At 50.7% G+C, this 7,442-nt stretch overlaps 1 pseudogene across 1 annotated transcript in view; it reads left to right on the plus strand.

The window, feature by feature from the left end:
* The first annotated feature begins 223 nt into the window (after positions 1–223).
* The window catches only part of LOC123187071 (beta-glucosidase 16-like), a 12,294-nt pseudogene continuing 5,075 nt past the window's right edge, over positions 224–7,442 (plus strand). Inside the window, exons 1-2 of the transcript XR_006493802.1 lie at positions 224–501; positions 605–671. The product of XR_006493802.1 is annotated as a beta-glucosidase 16-like (transcript). The remainder of the gene's footprint in view (positions 502–604; positions 672–7,442) is intronic.

Below are 7,442 nucleotides of genomic sequence, written 5' to 3' on the forward strand. Positions count from 1 at the left end.
GAAGCTGCACAGATATTTTGAGATTTTCTTTTAGTCCGCCGAGGTGTCACCGTCGCGGTAGGTTACGACTATCTTTCATCTACAGTATGATGTAATCTCCTTCACATGCCATTTCACGTGCACCACGAGGGTCTTAGTCACGGGGACATTACTAGCAAGCAAAGCTTGGTGTGGCACCATTATCCAGGCCGTACGAGCCCTCGTATGTGGACGCTGCTAGATTGCAGTTGTGGGAGGGGGACCTGGTTTACGATTTACCCACTTTGTTGTGGCCTCTAAATGAGCCCTGCAGGAGGTTGGCTAGCCGCTGTCTCCTCATAAACGAAGAGGCGCTGCCATTCCAGTCTAGCTTGAGGTGGCGACCGGGAAATGGCCGCGGCGACGGCCATGGCTATGGCCATGCTGGCGGCGCTGGCGATCCTCATGCCGTCCGCGCGAGGGCTCAGCCGCGCTGAGTTCCCGCGGGGGTTCCTCTTCGGCGTCGCGACGTCTGCTTACCAGGTTGGTGGCTTCGGCCGTCGTCGTTTCTTTTTGCCTTGCGGCTCTTCTCGGTCCCAAGGCACGGTTGCTGACGACGCAACGTGATTTCTGCTTCCACTTCCAGATCGAGGGCGCGTACCTGGAGGACGGCAAGGGCCTCAGCAACTGGGATGTCTTCACCCACACACGGCGTAAGTCATCTTCTCGGTTATCTGCTTCCATGTCCTTGCGTGATCCATGTACCATCTACCATGTGTGTCGGTGTGTGTCAGTGTTCTTTTTAGGATGGCGTGATCCATGTTGCTTAGGGGGATAAAGATGAAGACGAGTGGTTCCTTTCCATCTTGCTGTACGAAACAGGGACAGCGATAGCCCCATGCACACTGCTGTGTGCGTGGCCAAATTCGATAGCCATATAATGAGAACCAATCAGTGGTTGGACGACGGTGCCCGGCCCATAAGGCATTAAAATCATAGGTTTGACGATCTGCTGTCCCATTAATGCGGATTAGTGTTTTCATGGGAGGCGACGTTTACAACAATAGCATACGTCTGTGCTGACTTCGTCAATCTTTAAGCTTCATAGTTTTGATCTGATCTTCCGTAGGCGTTGTGTGAATGTGTGTGTGGTGATGTGAGTGTGAGTGTGTGTGCGTGTATGCTCAAACGTCCTAACCAGTGTATTAAGAGAAATTGCCGTGTACTAATCAGTTAGCATCGTTGTCGAATTTCCTATTTATGTCCACTGTAGTCATCTGAAACATTAGTGCAACATGGGCCTGGTTGTGACACGAATTAAATTTTTTGTAGAGAGAAAATAGCCATCGTTGAGTGATGCACACTGCCATATTTTTTTTGCGGGATGCCATATATTATTTATATAGACAATTCTCTTTCACTCCAACCTTGTCCCTATTCCACAAGGCGAGACATGCAAATCAATCATTTTTTTTATTGTTCGGCCCAATTCCAAGCCGCTCTGGTTTCCATATTTTTGGATTTGGCAATAGGGTGCAGCAGTGGGCACCAGTGCCAAAAGCCAAATTCCTGTATGGTAGCGCTATTTGGGTGCCCTCACCCACAGGGACGCAGCTCCCCTGACGTGCCGTTGGCACACTGACAGGTGGCCCCGGGCCCACACGTCAGTGGCCCCACGTCAGGGGTGCAGTACGTCAAACGATCCTGGTCCCACCCACAGTGTTGCTAGAGCCAAATCTGGCACATATTTAGCACCAATGCTATTTGTGGGGTTGCTCAACTCATATGTGATGTCAAATCCTGTAAGAGTGGGGGCCTATATGAGAATAAACAAACATAAATTTTAGGAGCCATGCCCAATTTTTTTCGTCTCTCTCAACCTCTCTTCCTCGGAGGCACACGCACCAAGCTGCAGCTTTGCCTCGTTTTTTCACCCCTTCAGTTGATTTGGCATCGCAGCTATATGCTTCGGTTCCCAGAAATTTTGCTTTGGAAACTGTCGCACAAATGTGTGCGAACTAGTTCCATAGCCCAAAAGCAAAATTGGCATTAATATTTGGCATACACTATGGATCCCCACCGTAAATAGCAATTCGGTGGATCAGTTTCCGCTTGGTCAAAGTTAGACGGGATGCTCTATATGGTAACAATGTAGCAAGATTACTTTAGTGTCAGTGAATTATCAGCCCGAAATTGCTTTTGGAGGCCGAGCTCCATGGCGGCCTCCAAATGCAAAATTCAAAATTTGTGAAAATTCATATATTTACATTTCAAAATAATTGAAAAAATACAGATATAGATGAAGGCATAATGCACAAATGTGTAAAATTTCAGGACGAAATACGTTGAAATGAGGGATGTGCTAAAAAACAAATCTGGGGCTTTTTAACACATGATACTATCCTTCCTCCTAGACCATGGATCTGTCTTTTTCGTACAGGTCGCATTTCAACGTATTTCATCATGAAATTGTACACATATACACTTCACATCCTTGTTTACTTGTATAACTTTTTTGAAAATGAAAATTTCGAATTTTTCAAAAAATCGGCCTACATGGAGGCTGAGATCCAAAATGCCTCTCTCATTATCAGCAGGATATAAAGGGACATAAACCATTTCCTATTATTACAGCAAACACTGCAGTCCAAAACAGTTCACCTTGAAAGATGCAGTGTTGAGTAGGGAGATCCAGAGGCCGGACTATAAAAGGATTCGGAGGCCAGTAGATCCGCATTCTCATGAGAGAGTGATCCCACAACTGCAACAACATTCTATGGATAACTATGCTAGTGGTTATAGAATTGTGCTTACCCTTTTCTCTGTTAAGAATGAGCAACTAACATTCACTGAGGGCCAGAGGCCAGTACATATACATGTGTGACAAAGTGCAGAAAACCACTTATACATTAGGGATGTACAGAGAAGTGACTATACACATCTAACACCCCCCTCAAACTCATGGTGGATCAACAACACTGAGTTTGGAGAGGAGAAAACTATGCTGCGCTCGAGTTTGTGCCTTGGTGAAGAAGTCGGCCAACTGTAACTCGGAAGGCACATAGTGAAGAGCAAGGGTCTGATCCTGCACAGCACCACGCACAAAGTGGGCATCCACACCAATGTGCTTGGTGAGCTCATGCTTCACTGGGTCACGGGCAATACTGATAGCACCGGTACTGTCGGACAGGAGAGGAGTTGAGGTAGTAGCAGACACACCAAAATCCTCGGGTAACCACCGTAACCAGATCACCTCAGCCGTCAACATAGCCATGGCTCGCAACTCAGCCTCTGTACTCGAGCGAGAAACTGCAGTCTATTTCTTTGTCTTCTAGGCAATAAGAGAGCCACCAAGAAAGACATAGTAAATAGACAGCGAGCGTCGGTCAGAGGGATCACTAGCCCAGGTAGCATCAGAGTAGGCCTGGAGCTCAAGAGAGCTGGAGCGGGGAAAGAAAAGGCGCTGAGAGATCGTGCCACGAAGATATCGTAGAACACGGAGGAGGTGACTATAGTGGACAAAGGTGGGGGCTGAAACAAACTGACTCAGGATGTGGACATGATAGGAGATGTCAGGACGCGTAACAGCAAGATAGACAAGGTTGCCAACGAGGTGACGATAGCGAGTGGTATTAGGAAGAGGGTCACTGTCAGAGGCACGAAGCTGAACGTTGAGCTCCATAGGAGTCACAACAGTGCGCTCATCACCAAGAGCAGCGCGAGCAAGAAGATCCTGAATATATTTTTCTTGGGAGATGTAGAAGCCATCAGGGGTCGAGGAGATTTCAATCCCAAGAAAATAGCGAAGGGGACCAAGATCAGTCATGAGGAACTGGTCTCGAAGGCGAGCCTTAACAAAGGCAATGTACTCAGAGTCGTCACCAGTGATGATCATGTCATCAACATAGAGAAGAAGAAGAGTCCGACCTCGAAGAGACGTGTGAACAAACAACGCGGGATCATGGTGACTGGGTAAGAAACCAGCAGCAGTCACCACAGAGGCGAAGCGCGCAAACCAGGCGCGAGGGGCCTGTTTGAGACCATAGAGGGAGCGGCGAAGCCTACAGACCATACCATCAGGAGCATAGTACCCCGGTGGTGGCTGCATATAAACCTCCTCACGCAACTCGCCATTGAGAAAAGCGTTCTGAACATCAAGTTGAGAGATAGACCACTGGCGAACAGAAGCCACAACAAGAAGAGTGCGGACAGTGGTCATGTGGGCCACATGAGCGAATGTCTCATCATAATCGCGCCCCTGCTCCTGCTGAAAACCACGGGCCACAAGACGAGCTTTGTAGCGCTCAAGAGAACCATCGGAGCGAGTCTTAATCTTGTAGACCCACTTGCAGGTGATGGGACAGACACCGGAAGGAAGGGGAACCAGATCCCATGTGCCAGAGCGCTCAAGAGCAGCAAGCTCTTCGGCCATCGCAAGTTGCCATTCAGTCTGAGTCATGGCAGTTCAGTAGGAAGTGCGCTCAGCAATAACAGAGAGACCATACCGATCAGGGGAGTAGCGATCAGGCGGGGGGCGAGGCCGAGCACGGAGGTTGTGAACCGGGGGAGGCGTGAGAGGAGGTGCACCAGAGGTGGAAGGCTCGTCAGAGGAGACATCCTCAGTACGAGGTTGACGAGTATAGTGGAGAGGAAACGGGGAGAGAGGACGACGGACTGGAGATGATGGTGGAGAGGTAGAGGAGGAGGATGGAGAAGACTGGGTCGATGGTGAATGAGAAGGAAGGAGAGGTGCCGAAGGAAGAGGTGACACAGGAGGCACGTAGCGGGGTGTATCGGGAAGGAGAAGGAAAGAAAGGTCGCCGACAGAGAAACTCGAGGAAGAAGAACGTGGGTAGTAAGAACGAGACTCGTCAAAAGTCACATCACGCGAGATGCGCAAGCGACGACCCACAGGATCCCAACATCGATAGCCCTTGTGCTCATCACTGTAGCCAAGGAAAACACACTCAACCGACTGAGCAGTCAATTTGGTGCGTTCTCGGGGGGCAAGAAGAACATAGCACACACATCCAAACATACGAAGAGCTGAGTAGTCAGGAGAGCGACCAGTGAGACACTCCATAGGAATACCACCCTGAAGAGCAGTCGATGGCTGAATGTTGATGAGATATGTGGATGCGGAAACAGCCTCAGCCCAAAAATGGGGTGGAAGGGAAGCGGCAATCATTAGCGCACGAGCCGTCTCAAGCAAATGACGATGCTTGCGTTCGGCAACGCCATTCTGAACATGAGCCCCCGGACATGAGAACTGGGAAAGAGTACCCTGTTCCGCTAGAAAACCACGCAACAACTGAGAGATATACTCCCCAGCGGAGTCAGCACGAAAAGTACGAATGGACGTGGCAAACTGAGTGTGAACCATGGCAGCAAAACGTTTGTATATAGAGAGAACCTCGCTACGAGATTTCATGAAGTAGAGCCAAGTGTAGAGAGAGAAATCATCAATAAACAAAACATAGTAGCGATGACCACCTTTCAAATCAAAGGGAGCAGGACCCCAGACATCAGAATGATTTAAGTCAAACGGATGCTGAGATACTGACTCACTAGTAGGATAAGGTAACTGAGTCTGTTTGCCAAGTCTGCAACCATTACAATGTAAGGATACATCTCCAGATACAGACCCTAAGAGGCCCTGACGAACTAAAGAAGACAAGCGAGAGCCACAGATGTGACCAAGGCGATGATGCCACTGCTGGAACGACGCAGACGAAGAGGCAGCGAGAGCATGGGAGCTGGCAGAAGTGGTGGCAGCGGAAGGAACACAAAGCCAGTCAACCTCCCAAAGGCCCTCTGACTCACGGCGCCGAGGGCCAGCACCAACCAAAGCCTTGGTGTGACGATCCTGAATGGAGCAAGAGTCGGTATCAAGAATGACACGACAACCAGAATCAGTAAGTTGGGCAGCGGAAAAAAGATTCATGATAAGACGAGGAACATGTGAAACACTCGGAACATAAAAGGACGGAGTAGAAAGAATACCACGACTAGCAACATGAAGAGATGTGCCATCGGCAGTAAGAACATTAATAGGCGAATCAAGAGGTCGGAGAGAAGACAACACGGAAGAATCAGAAGACATATGAAAGGAGGCTCCAGAATCCAAAACCCACGAGGATGTACCTGACTGTGTAGATGCCTGCGGTGGTGGAGAAGTGGCTGTAGTCACAGCAGCAGCTGAACCCGTCGACGAAGAGCCTGAGGAAGCCAGGAGGCGTTTGAGCCTCACAATGTCCTGGTCAGTGAGCGACGGAGTCGAGGAAGACACAGGTGTGCCGCTGGAGAAGGAGCGCCTCTGATCTCGCTTCTTCTGGCGACAATCAGACTCTGGGTGACCTGGCCGGGAGCAGTAACCACAGACGGTGTCACGGCGCGATGTGCGCCTCTCAGTATAAACAGGGCGACCCACCCCCCCTGAAGGTGTGGGAAGGAGCGGTGGAGCGTTGAGCCGAGCTGATGACACAGGAGCCCGAGCAGCCAACACAGACGGGACCACTAGCAAACCAGCAGAGCGAAGGCGGGTCTCTTCAGCACGAAGCTCAGCAAGCACCTCCGAGATAGGAACACGACCACGAGCAAGCAAGTGAGCACGTCGCGGCTCAAACTCAGAGCAGAGACGAGATAAGAACTCATGGACCCGCTGAAACTCCAGATCAGACCGAGTAGTCTGACAGCAATGACAGGTGCCACAAACAACTGTCCGAAGAGAGTCAAGCTGACGCCAGATGGCCGAGCACTGTGAATAGAACTCATCAACAGAGGAATCACCTTGTTGGAGTGCATGCTTCTGGCGCACGACAGATAGGTAGAGAGCATCACCAGAGGGCTGATAGCGCTGACAGAGGTAAGACCACATCGCTGCAACGGTGCCAAGTCCCATGAACTCCGAAGCAAACTGAGGGAGAACGCTCGCAGTGAGAACAGCAGCAGCTCGAGCATCATCATTGCACCACTGAGTGTAAGCAGACAGATCATCCCGATACACAGAGGGAGCATCGGAATGAGCGGATACCTGCTGATCATAAGCATCAACCGCAGCATCATCCAGAGCCTTGGCAGCATCTCGGTCAGCCTGAGAAGCATCAGCAGCAAGAACCGGCGGCACGGGTGGGATTGGGGCCACGGGTGCCACCGGACATGGCGGACAGGGGACCTCGCCAGAGAGAACCCCCCACAGAAGGAGGCCACGCATGTGAATACGCATAAACCCCGCAAACTCGGCATAGTTGGTGCCATCGAAGATCACCGAGCACCGAGGAACGGCGACATAGCCCGAAGAAGTCATGGGAGCTCTCTGTTTTTTTTGTTTTTTTTTTCAACTGCTACAGTAGACCCCGATCTAGATCGGGATCAGGCTCGCGCTGGCTCGATCCAGCCCCGATGGAGGAGCGGGGTGGGGAAGAGCGAGCGTAGGGGGACCAACCCTGGGCAGTAGGTGGCCAGGGGCGGCAGGGCGCGGGGAG

Source organism: Triticum aestivum, chromosome 2A (genome assembly GCF_018294505.1).
Source record: "Triticum aestivum cultivar Chinese Spring chromosome 2A, IWGSC CS RefSeq v2.1, whole genome shotgun sequence".
Taxonomy (NCBI): domain Eukaryota; kingdom Viridiplantae; phylum Streptophyta; class Magnoliopsida; order Poales; family Poaceae; genus Triticum; species Triticum aestivum.